Below are 13,392 nucleotides of genomic sequence, written 5' to 3' on the forward strand. Positions count from 1 at the left end.
GGTCTCCGCCCTCAGCCCTGGCCCCCGGCCCTCAGTTCCTGGGATCGCCCCGCCTAGGCTCTGGTTCCTCCCAGGCTCTGGTCTGCCTCTCCCACCAGGTGACTCTCCGCCTTCCTTCCTCGCTCGCTCTGGAGTTACGCGTCCTCCAGCGTGACTGTCCTCCAGGCTCGCCCCCTCCCTAGATCTCTGGTCTTCTCTTAGAGATGTCTTTCCTGCCCACCTCCCTTTACCAACGCCCCCATGAATTCTGGGGAATTCGTGTGTGATGCGTGTGTGTGTGTGTGTGTGTGTGTGTGTATGCTGGCGCGCGCTAGTGTTGGCGGGGCGGAGGGAGATTGCGGGAGAGGGAGGGCGAGAGGGGGCAGTGTGCAGTTTTTGCCGGGCCAGCATCTTTCTCTGGTGGGTCAGGGGACATGGAGGTGGCGATGGAAAGGTGGGTTTGAATTCAGGGGTCACCCACTGCAGCGCAGGTGCCTTAGCTTGCTTGGCACGGCGTTTATGGTACTGTGCCGCAGTGGCTGCAGTGACCGTCACACTACACTTAAGGTAGTTTCTTAGTTCCTTGCAGCTCCCAACTGTGAGTTGGGGCTGGGGTAGCTTCTGCAAGTGCTTTATGGAACCACCCCATCTCTATCTGATATCCAACACCAGGCTTTTTTACTCAAGGGTTCCAAGGAACCCTCAGAAACTGGGAGGCATGGGGGAGGGCGTTGTTTCTCCACCGGGAAGTCCTGGCAGGGGAAAGGGCTGCCCAAAGAAAGAGTCTTACTAGGGTGCGGAGGTCGGCGGTAGATGGAGGTGAAAAAATGCCTAGGATATACAGGATTGGGTAGTGTTTTAACCACCCACCCTGGACCCAGGCAAAAGAGAGGAGGCCTGGCTGTCTCTTTGGTCTCCAGGCAGCGTCCACCCCCAACCGACACGCTGACGCTCCCTGTTTGCTCTCAGCGCAGGTGGAGCCGCCTGTGTAGAGTGTCAGGTTCCCACGAGCGGGGGCCAAAGGTGGCCTGGCCACTGGATGTAGAGCAGGAAGCTGAAGGGTGCCCCTGCAAGACTGAAGTGGGTTCAGCTTCTTTGGGCAGGATTTGCCTCCTCTACTGTATGAGCCCCGTTCCCTATCCATTGTTTTTCATTCCAAAAAATTCTGGTATGACTGGAAATTCTATTTTCTGGCCCCCAGAATTGGCTGCAAGAGATGGGGGCTTCATTAGACGAGCAGGTTAGAGTGGGGATGGGGTCTGGGTTTATGGGGAATTTAGAGTATGTATCTAATTAATCTTTTGGAGAGGACCTAGTCCTGTCCGTGTTTATAGGGGCTGAGGAATTGGAGGAGAGCTTAAATCTGGGGTGTGTGTGTGGGGGGGTCATCACCTACCTCCACGTCCTTTTCTCCTGGCACTGCCTGCCTTGCTCTTCTGAGAGCTCTGGACCAGAAGAGCTTGATTTGCTATTTGTTCAACTCCAGCACAGGTGGAGCCACAGATAACCTGCTGAACTTTTCCCACATTGGATGGGGACAAAGGAAATGAAGGGAGAGAGGAATGGAAACAGAATTAGATTGCATTCACTTATCCAACAAACCATGTGCCAGATATAGGACCACTGTGCATTGTCTTGCATATATTCTGTCTCTAAGTAGCTCCCGCTCTAATGGAGATTTTTCCAAGTAAACCAGTGATTGCAATACATGTCATAAATGCATCCATCAAGACACATAAATCAGAAATTTAGGAATTATTCTAAATGCCTTCCTCCTTTATGCTCCTTCACCCCTATAATGAAGGCTGTGATGCAAAACCTAGACTCCTCTCCAAAAATGATGGATTTATTCTCCAGCTGCTGAGAGTGCTTCTGGAAGATGGCCTTCAACTGTCAACCTCCTATCAGGAGTTGTCTGAACAGAAGAAAGCCAGCTCATCCAAGGTCATGTACCCTTTCTGAGGCTTCCTGTTTCCATTGACTGCTCAGTGCAGGGATAGAAGGGTTCAGTCCTCCTACTCCAATAAAGGACAACTCTGAAATGTGTTCACAGCCCCAGAGCTCCTCATGGGGTTGACTGAGGCCTTTGTTGGTACTGAATTATTGCTCAGCTTCTCCCTTTGCCCAATCCTATTTTAATTTTCTCTCTTGCACTCCAAGAGCACTCCTTAGTAAACATCCTTTACAGGAATCTCTGTTTTAGAGTTTGCTTCCTGGGGAACATAACTACATCACTCCTGTATTAAATCAATCATGAAGTGCTGCTGATTTTAGCTACTGAGTGTTCTTTGATTCTGCCTGCTTATACATCCATAGACATTACCTTGCACCACTCTCCTAGTTTCCTAAGTGGGCCACTGCATTTTTCTGGTGCCTCTTTGCATCCACCTTCTACCTTATAGCTATAGTGCTGTGTTCAGAATGCCAATTAATTATGCCGCTCTCTGGCCTTTCCTTTTGGGACAGATAAAACCCTTTAACAGGATCTGTGAAACCCTCATGGCCTGACTCCTGCTTACTTCTCTATCTTACTTCTTTCAGGGCACTGTATTTTTTTTTTCTTTCCTCTGTAGACACACTGGTGTTCATTTAGCACCCCCACACACTTTTATTGCTATCCATCCCCCAGTTATATGCCTTTTGCAATGCTCTCTGGAAACTTCTTTCTTCCTTCTTTTCTCATCCATGGGATCTCAGTTTTCAAGCAGCAATTCCTCAGGAAAATGTTTTCCATGGCTTCCTCTCCTGGGACAAATAGAATCACGGGATGACCTGCAAAATGATTACCCTTGTAGAATCTTCTCTTGAACGTGTGTGGACCTTTGAATATAATGAGGTACTACTTCCATGATTATGCTATGTGCCAAAGGGATTTTTCAGATGTCATTCATTTTACTAATCAGTTGACCTCAAGTTAGGAAAATTGTCCAACTAGTCCTAACCACATCACACTAAGTCCTCTTGAAGGACTTTCTCTCTGGCTGCTCACAGCAGCAGAAATCAGAGAGATTTGTAGAATAAGGATTCATCACACTATCAATGGCTTGAAGATAGAAAAGCTCACTTGGAGGAATGCAGGAGGAAGTTGCTAACTGGAGGATGGGAAGCATGTGGGGTAAGTGCCTGAGAGTGGCTTCTCATTGACAGTAGCCCCAAGCCGACAGCCAGCAAAGGAACAGACACTTCAGTCCTCCTCCAAATCTCTAGAAGAAAATTTAGTCTAGATAATACCTTGTGATATGCTGAACAGAGAACCCAGCTACACTGTAGACTTCTGGCCAACAAGTATGTGAACTAATGAGTAGGTATTGTTTAAACCATGAAATTCATGGTAACTTGCTACAGCAGCAATAGAAAAAGGATATACCTTCCATCTCAGGAAGCAGCAAGTGTAGACCCTTATAAACCAAGCAAGAAAGAAATGAAACATTGGGAATTTGTTGAGATTTAGAAAGAAAGATTTGGAAAGATTGCAGTGGCAGTTAGTGTGGAGGGCAATAGGATTCTATGATAGTAATTCTGGTGAGAAATGATGGTGGCTAGAACTAAAGTCATAGAGGCTATAAAGAAATCTGAAGATGACTTTTTAAATTTATTTTTGGTACTGGGGATTCCTGAATCCAGGGGCACTTTGCCACTTTTCCCAGTTCATATTGAGACAGGGTCTCAGTACATTGCTGAGGTACTTGTAATCCTCCTGCTTCAGTCTCTCAAGATTGCAGGCACGTGCTACTACATTCAGACTTGAAGAAGACCATTTAACAAAGCTTGGATAAAGACCAGCCTGCTGGATAGGGAAAGACTATCCAGACCAGGCTGGATAGAGAGAGACTATGACAGAGAAGGTAGGAAGAAAACAAAAGAATGAAGCATTGGGCTGGGGATGTGGCTCAAGCGGTAGCGTGCTCATCTGGCATGCGTGCGTCCCGGGTTCGATCCTCAGCACCACATACAAACAAAGATGTTGTGTCTGCCAAGAACTGAAAAATAAATATTAAAAAATTCTCTCTCTCTCTTTAACAACCAACAATAAAAAATTAAAAAAAAAGAATGAAGCATCATAAAGCTAAAGAAGAAGTGATCTAAGGAGAAAGTGCTGATCTTGTTCAAATGCTTCTCCTGGATTAAAAAAACAAACAAACAAACAAGGATTGAGAAGTGTACTATGAATTTAGTGACTTGGGGATCCTTGGCAACCTTGAAAAGAGCCATTTTGGTGAGATCATTGAGACAGAAGATAGGAGGGTACACTAAAAACTGAATGAAAGGAGGAGGTGGGATGAGTAACATTAGGCAAGTATGATTATTTTTTTAAATTTTTTAACTTGTAGATGAACACACAGTATCTTTATTTATTTTTATGTGGTGCTGAGGATAAAACCCAGTGCCTCACACATGTGAGGCAAATACTTTACCATTGAGCTACAGCTCCAGTCCCACAAGTATGATTATTAAGAAATTGAAAGGGGGCAGAACTAGAGATGGATGTGAAAGGAAAGATTTTTAAGGTGAGAGAACTATAACTTGTTCTCAGATGGAATTACTCCAATATATATAAAAGTCTGAAGATTGATAGATATGTAGAGAATGGCAACACAGAGAATGGCTAATTTTTAAAAATATTTAATTGATTTTATTTTTTAAATACATGACAGCAGAATGCATTACAATTCTTATTATACATATACAGCACAATTTTTCATATCTCTGATTGTATATAAAGTATGTTCACACCAATTCAGATCTTCATACATGTACTTTGGATAATGATGTCTATCACTTCCACCATCATTGCTAACCCCGCTCCCTCCCTTCCCCTCCCATCCCTCTTCACTATCTAGAGTTTGTCTATTCCTCCCATGCTCCCCCTCCTTACCCCATTATGGCTCAGTCACCTTATATCAGAGAAAATATTTGGCATTTGTTTTTTGGGGATTTGCTAACCTCACTTAGCATTATTTTCTCCAATACCATCCATTTACCTGCAAATGCCATGATTTTATTCTCCTTTATTGCTGAAATATTCCATTGTGTATATATGCCACATTTTTTTAATCCATTCATCTACTGAGGGTCATCTAGGTTGGTTCCACAGTTTAGCTATTGTGGAATTGTGCTGCTATAAACATTGATGTGGCTGTGTCCCTGTAGTATGCTGTTTTTAAGTCCTTTGGGTATAGACTGAGGAGATGGATAGCTGGGTCAAATGGTGGTTCCACTCCCAGTTTTCCAAGGAATCTTCCAAAGAATGGCTATTTAATAATGCCAGGTTGCTGAGAGGGAAAGGATGTATAGAATCCAGAGTAGAAGTGGAGATGATGGGAGAATCAATCTCAATTGTAAGAGAAAATTAGTAGAAGAGGATAGTTATAGATGAAACTAAGTCACAGCCAACCACATAACTACTCTATTTCCGTTTTTGTTTTTGCAGCTTTATGACTAGGACAGTGGTTGTAGGTGGAAGTGAAAAGTGAAACATCCAGGTCAGGGTCTTAAAGGAGAGCCACAGACCCACTTACTGCTCTCATTTGCAGGCTGATTGGGGATATGAAGGAAGCCATCTTTGATTAGGCAGGAAGGGTAACTCACTAGGGATGGCAGAATGACATCTCAAATCATTTTATCATTCTTGGTTTTTATGCATGAAAAAGAAGAAAAAACCCTACAATCTTACGTCTCTGTAATTTTTTTTCTCTATTGTCATAGCAACCTAACCAGCATTTTAACTAACACAGTAGATTTATAAATTTGGTAGAAGCTGATGTCTTATAGTTCTGTTATCTCTTTGAAGTTGAAGATTAGGCTATCCATGACTGATGTGTGTTTAAAATTTTAGGAGCCAAGAAAACCATATAATGGGAGAAGGAAAATGGAGACAAGAGGAAAGTAGTAAGACAATAGGAAAATATTGGGGCCCACTGGAGGGTTGATGACCATAAATTTCCAGTGTATCAATTTCTCTAGCAGAGATCAGCTAGTTGGACGCAAACATAAAGAATATTGATGGTTTGCTTTATCCAAAATTGGGATTTTTAAATATCTTTAAAAATGTTTTAGTTATATATGGACCCAATATCTTTATTTTATTTACTTATTTTTTATGTGGTGTTGAGGATTGAACCCAGTGCCTCACATGTGCGAGGCAAGTGCTCTGCCACTGAGCCACAACCCTAGCACTCACAATTGGAATTTTAACACAGTTGTAGGATGGAAAAATAAAGGGACAAGAATGAAATAATGGGCCATGAAATCTCTGCTGGACATGGAGAAGAGAGAGACTATGCAGGAGGTGACAATGCTTAAAGTGAGAAATAGGTGAGTTCCAGAAGATTGGCAGTTGTCAGCAATGAGGAAGAAAAGTTATGAGTTTCAAGGTCTATTGAGAATGAGGAAGCAACACGATGCATGTAAGACCCCAAATCTGATAGATGATGTTGAGAGATGAGAAGTTATCCCTTTCTGCAGGGGATGGTATATCCCCTAAGATATACCATTCTTAGGGGACTGTTAGTTTTAGTACAGGTGTTGGGAGTGCTCAAAGAAGTTGAGAATATAAGAGTTTTAGGCTTTTGTAAAAGAAGTTATAGGGAACAAAATTTATCTGACAAGCTTTTCTTAGTCCCACAAGTCTGGATTAGGTGCCTTCTCTGTGTGCGTATGTAACACCCTGTATCTTTTAATATGGTAATTCCTACAATAACATGCCTTGTAATTGTTTTTTTGCTTGTTATTTCAGGGCTCTGTTTCCTGCCTTTGTGACTGTATTTGGAGATAGAGCCTTGAATGAGGTAATCAAGATTAAATGAGGTCATAAGAGTGGGTTCCTAATCCAATAGAACTGGTGTCCTTATAAAATGAAGAGGAGACCAGAGATCAATCTCTCTCCCTTTGTCTCCCTCTCCACTATACACAGAGGAAAGATCACGTGAGGACACAGTGAGAAGGCAATTGTCTGCAAAACAGGAAGAAAGCTCTCATCAGAAACTGAATCTTCAAGTACCTTGACCTAGGACTTCTAGCTCTGAAATTGTGAGAAAATGTATTTCTGGTGTATAAGCTACCCAGTTTGTGGTATTTTGTTATGGCAGCCTGGGCAGACTAATACGTGCCCCTTTCTTCAATAGTTTATCAAAAGTACTCCCCACACTTCTCATTACTTGTTTTCTGTCTTTTTATCTCACACTCAGATTCTAGCTTCAGCTGAATGTTCATGCTTGACTTCAGGAAACTTGAACTTCAGTTTTCTTGTTTGTTCAATATTATTCATCATCTTTGGACCTTGCTCATATTCTATGCTAGTGGGTAATGGGAAATGAGAGTCAGGAGATGGTGAGTTAGATTGATTTCATGAAGATGGTTTACAAGGATGGCAAAAAAAAAAAAAAAAGAAGAAGAAGATGAAATAGCTATAGTGGAGAAGGGGGAAATACCATGAGCAGAAGAGGGAGAGAGGGGATAAAAATGTAGTGTTAAGAGGGTAGACACTCATATCTCAAAATCAGGAAATTTCATCTATGCCAAGAGTAATCCAGCATATGGAGAGAATGAGATTGCTCAGCTCCAGGAAACAGAGAGGGTTTAGATCTGAGCAAGGAGGGAAATGCAAAGTCAATATGGATAGTCACAGGAAACAATTGCAAGACGTTCTGAAGTAGGCTCAGGGTCAGTCCTGAGTGAAGCTGTCTTTAACTCAAGCCTTGACCTGCGTAGGTTATCTGCTATTTTTTGTTTTCTTTTGTTTTGCTTTGCTCTTTGGAGAGGGATTTTGGACCACCTATCTTCAATTTTATATCTAGAACAATTTATCTCTCCTTTGGGGAAATTTCAGCCATCTGTGCTCCAATATGGGCACATGACCTTTCTTCCAGTATTCTGTAGTACAACTAAGATAAAGGGGAACACTTAATGCTTCAGTAAGTATTCAGGAGAAACAGCCAAAGAAAGGAGAATATAGTTCCTAACACACAGAGAGATAACTTGCTTTATTAGATACTACTATTTCCAACTAGCTTGTAGGTCCAGGAAACGCAGTGTTCATGACCCAGAGTCATGTAATGTGCTCTTCCTTCAGCACCCTGGTTTTAACATCCAGGAAGCTTGGATCCAGTGCTAAGAGTCATAGTTCAGTCCTTGGGGTGCCTGCTTGCCCCTTCCCCCTTTGCTTAGCTTCTCTCTCTGTGTCTGATTAGGTTGCCTCTTCCACACCTTTCAAGGCCTTCTCTTCACTGCATTTCTATGATGTGCAGACGTACTTCTGTGCTGACTCTCTGCCTACGCAACCCCTGCCCACACAGGAGGCTCTTCTCTTGGAATAAACAAGGAGGGAGCAGGCTGAGAAAGCAGGTGGCTGGAACCAGAGCAGGAAGGGATGTTGGGTAAAAGAAAGAAACGAGGGGCAGGACTGGACTTCTACATTCCCGGGGCTTGTGCTGGGAGAGAGCAGAGGCATATCCCCAGAGGCTGACTCTAGCTAGATGGTTATACTTTGCTTTACACACAGGCCTTCATAGGTAGGCTAAGAGAAGTCTGGATCTGCCAAGTCAGGGCTTCACTTGAGGGATAGAAGAGCCAAAGGAAGGTCATTCAGAAAGGGTTTCCATAAATGGCCCCCGAGTTATTAGTCTCCAGGGCCCTATAGGACCTGTTGATGAAGGGAAAGACTGAGGTCAGCAGGCTAAGGTACTGAAAATGGAAAAGCAATAACAGGAAAGGATCTGTGTAATTTAGGGGTGAAAAGTACAGGGAATTTTCATTCATTTCAGTCCTGAATGTTCCCAGCCATTAGTGGTACTACCTTCAACAGAGCTGCTTTAGACGCTGATTTGGGCACAATCTCCTCAGTAATGTCTCTTATCATCACCACTGATGTGCTTTACTCCTTGTGTAAAATATAGGAAGAAGGGTTTTCACAGATCAATTGAGATCACAATTCCCTAACATCATTCCTTGTCCCAAAGATTTCATTTCTCCCTGGGTAATTCTCTCAGCTTTTCAAAAGCAATGCAATCCTGAGGCCTGGGAGGGAGTTCTAAGGAGGGATGGGAAGGAGTTCCTTGCTCCCTCTGCTGGCCAAACCTGGCATTGTCAGCACAGCCCAGAAGCCAGTGGAGGTTTAGCCCAAGCACAGCTGGACAACCATGCCCCAGAATCCTCAAAGTAAAACCACTACCAGAGGGACACGAATAACATCATAGCTGCTATTCATCATTAAGAAATCACTATCTTCCAGAAACTGGCAGGTAGTTTACATTCATTATCTCATTTACATTTTAATTCTATAGCATTTCCTACTAATGATCCTGATAGGTTTTATAGAAGAGATAGTGATGTTTCAGAACCAAAACCTAACTCTGATTGATTCCAAATACATGCTCTTTCTTATATTTTATACTTTAAGGCCAGCTTAACACTTGTCCTGTCTTGGGCCATGACTTTGTTCCCAGCTCTAATCCAACTTGAACATCCATCTCTGATTCTAGTCTCAAGCTAGAATCCACCCACCTCTCCTCCTGCTCCTGGCTCCTAGTGCTTGCTCTAGATCTTTCTCCAGTTGAATGGCCTCTGTCCCTATGAATCTGATTTCCTCCCAAGGTTGATACTTTTATTTTCATCTGGGGTTAGCAGCCAAACACTAAAAAAGAAAAAGGTGGGGTGGGTTGGGCTGAAGAAGCTTTTGTGGGAGAGAAGCTAACTGGGAACACTGAAGAGGGGTGTACCTCCAAAATCTTAGCCCTGCTGAGGTATCCCACAGTAATGACTTAAGGAGAGAAGTGGGTGAGTCCTAAGGTCCTGTGGGAGGCAGAAGAACTAAAACAACAACAACAACAACAACAAAAAAAACACAACAGTTTGTTCTCAGCAGGAGGGCCCTTGAGCAGTCTTGACAGCCCTTTAGAAATTTAGCAGTGACTCCAAAACTCCTTTCTCACAGCTGCATGTGTGCAGGCCTGGCTATTGGCATCCCTTCCCCAGGGCAGCAGGTGGTCCCTTGTTTTTGGCTGCAGTCCTGGTATCACACTTCAGCACATTGGGCAGACTTGCTAGAGATTCACAAGCTTTCCTTTTCACAACTGGATCCTTCTCCCCCGTTACCATGGTTACGGCCTATAACCTTCGTTCCCCAGGAAGCAAGGAGCTTGCCTAGCTCAGGAAGTCCCTTTCTTATCTCCCCATGAAAAAAAGTATGACAAACTTGTATTTCATTCCATGTGACTTAGGAGCCCTGTGAAAGTAGGAAAGCTAGTTCCAGAGCTTCAAAATGAGATGATAGTGGCCTCTTTCTCATATCGTTGTAAGGATTAATTGAAACAATTAATTGGCCTAGGACCTAGCATAAGTAACTCTTCAACAAATCAAATCTAATATTTTTAGTTGCTTTGTGGGCTTCGGTTTCCTGATCAGGAAAAATGAACATAATAATTTAAATTTCCTAATATTATTATAATGACAAAATGAGATAATGTATGTACAGCAGTTTAGAATGATTCAACGACAGTTATAAAAATATACATTTCCTTGATTCTCTAAATCAGGCAATTTGCATTTAAGCTTTTAACCACCTACCTTATGGGGAATTTGATCTCAGATGTGTTTTGTGGTATTCTTTCTGTTCTCTCTTTCCCTAGTTAGGGGCTTGTAAACATCTCTGGGTGTTTTATGTTAGACAGGATATCTGGAACAGGCCTTTGGTCTTCAGGCCATGCTGATTATGCTGGTATGGGTCTTGTTCAAGCCTGTGTACCCTTAGGGGACATGCTCTGAGATTCCAGTGTCTACTCCACCATAGTGACCATTCTCCAATTTCCAGAGTCTTAACTCTGAGTGTTCCCTATTCTGGGTCCTCTGTGGAAGTGGATTCCAGGCTGCTTTCCTCCCCCAGAGACTCTGTGATACACAATTTTGGCTCTATTACCTTTGCCTTCTGGTGTTATTCTTGTGAATATAGCAAAAGGGAATTTGCAGATGGAATTGAGGTTAATAATTAGCTGGCCTTAAAATGGGGAGATTATCTTGGCTTATTCAGATAGACCTAAACTAATCAGATGAACCCTAAAGATCTTTCTCTTGTACTAAAAGGAGAAGTGAAAAAAAAAATGAGAAAGATTTAATATGCCTTTGTTGTCTTGAAGATGAAGGGGACTTGTATCAAGGACACAATCAAAAGGTTCTGAATTCTGCCAGCAGTTTGAATGAGCTTAAAGCAGATTGTTCCCCAGAGCCCCCAGTTAAGGGCTCAACCCAGCTGACACCTTGATTTTGGTCTTGGGAGGCTCTTAGCAAAGCCTGGTTTTCTGACTCAGAATAGCAAGATAATAAATGGGTGGTGTTTTAAGTTGTTAAATTTGTATAATATGTTAAAACAGAAAAAAAGCCTAATATTTAAGAATCCCATTTCTTTTCTCCTCTTATCCATCTTTTCCTTCTTCTTCTTTTGAAGTATTGGAAAATGAATGTAGGAGTTCTCTACCATTGAGCTATATCACTAGTTGTTTAAATTTTTATTTTGAGATGGTCCCAAATTTACGGAGGCTGGACTCAAACTTGGATCTTTCTGCCTCAGTCTTCAGAATAGTGGGATTACAGGTATGTACCACTATGACTGACCCCCATTTCTTTGCTTAGTCTTGGCAAATATTCCCTATTTAGGCCCAGAAGCTTCCATTTCTTCAACTCTAACCCCTTTCAGACTGTGAACAATTTACCTCTAAGTGAATTGTTTGTCAAAACTTAGGATCCCTAGTCATAAAACAGTCTAAGACAGAGTTTCTGACAGTTTCTGTCTTGGACCTTCCCATACCAAAAAAAAAAAAAAAAAAAAAAAAAAAAAAAAAAAAAAAACAAAAAACAAACTTTTAAGTTTAGGTAGGGATATAAAGATTTAGGTAATTTCTTTGAGAGGTGGAGGTATAAAATGTTCAAAGCCCAAAATGACTATTTCAATAAAAATTTCTTGCTACATATGTAAGTACTTAGCCTAGTGCATGATACACATTAATATTCTTTAGACCAGAAAATATTTATTATTTTGTTATTTCAGGAACATAAGATTTTGTTCATTTCTGCCCACCCCGAACTTACTTTATCCAGCTTGATTCCCAAAATATTGTCTTTAACAAAGTGATGGAAACTATTCCTTAACTGGAGGACCCCAGTATGGAATTGCTGACATTCAAGATGTCTTAGGCATAGTGGTTCCACTATGGAGAATCTGATCTTGACAGATGTGGTAGTGCATACCTGTAGTCCCAGCAACTTGGGAGGCTGAGGCAGGAGGATCACTAGTTCAGTTTCAGCAACTTGGTGAGACTCTGTCTCAAAATAAAAAATAAAAAAGACTGGGTATGTGGCTAAGTGGTTAAGCACCCTGGGTTCAATCTTGGGTACCAAAAAAGAAAAAGAAAAATAATAATAAAAAAAGAGGGCTGGGATTGTGGCTCAGTGGCAGAGCACTTGCCTTGTACATGTGAGGCACTGGGTTTGATCCTCAGCATCACATGAAAAATGAATAAATCAAATAAAGATATTGTGTCCATCTACAACTAAAAAAATTCTTTAAAAAATAATAATAAAAAAGAAACAAGAAACTGATCCCCTCATCTGGAATAGCAGAGGCAGAGCAAAATACATATCTGACTCTGGAAGAATTTTGCTTCTGCATCCAAATTATGCCTGGTAGTCAGTTATCACCCCTACTCTACAACAGACCAGGATTCTATAGGGGGGGAGTGATCACTTGTTCTAATAGAGCCTGCACATTGTATTATGTCAACAAAAAGCTTACTCTGAGTTCCCTAATCCATCTGGTACCACCAATATGGTCTTTACTGCATACCCACCCATTCCACTTCAACATGATTTGAGGACAGAGATGGTAGAAAACCCTCTTGAAAGAAGGTCAAAGGTTATGTTTTCTCTCATATATGGAAACTAGAGAAGAAAAAAAGAAAAGATAGATGCGGGCCGGGTGAGGGTTATGGTTTAGACATTAGGAGTGTCCCAAAAGCTCACATGTGAAATGATACAAGAAAGTTTAGAGGTAAAATGATTTGGGTTACAAGAATCTTAATGTAATCAGTGCATTTGTCCCCTGATAGGGATTAACTGGGTAGAAACAATAGGTAGGTAGGGTGTGGCTGGAGGAGATGTTGCTGGGGGTGTGCCTTTGGGGTATATATTTTGTCCTTGTTGAGCAGAGCTCGCTCTCTGCTTCTTGGTCATGTTCTAACCTGTTTTCCTCCACCACACTCTTCTGCCATGTTCTGCTTCATCTCAGGCCTACAGCAATGGAGCCAGCCATCTACGGACTGAGACCTCGGAAACCCTGAGCCCCCAAATAAACTTTTCCTCCTTAAAATTGTTCTTGTAAGGTTTTTTGGTCACAGCAGTGAAAAAGCTGACTAAAACAGGGTTTAA

At 42.1% G+C, this 13,392-nt stretch overlaps 1 long non-coding RNA gene across 1 annotated transcript; it reads left to right on the forward strand.

Annotated features, from left to right (window-relative positions):
• Positions 1-5: 5 nt before the first annotated feature.
• LOC124088620 (uncharacterized) lies at positions 6-13,352 on the forward strand. Its single transcript, XR_006850393.2, has 5 exons — positions 6-98; positions 6,716-6,767; positions 6,893-7,008; positions 11,488-11,562; positions 13,253-13,352. It is a non-coding gene; the product is annotated as an uncharacterized LOC124088620 (long non-coding RNA).
• The last annotated feature ends 40 nt before the right edge of the window (positions 13,353-13,392 follow it).

Source organism: Marmota monax, unplaced genomic scaffold (assembly GCF_021218885.2).
Source record: "Marmota monax isolate L192 unplaced genomic scaffold, Marmota_monax_Labrador192_F-V1.1 WCK01_AAM20220418_F8-fsc00061, whole genome shotgun sequence".
Classification (NCBI taxonomy): domain Eukaryota; kingdom Metazoa; phylum Chordata; class Mammalia; order Rodentia; family Sciuridae; genus Marmota; species Marmota monax.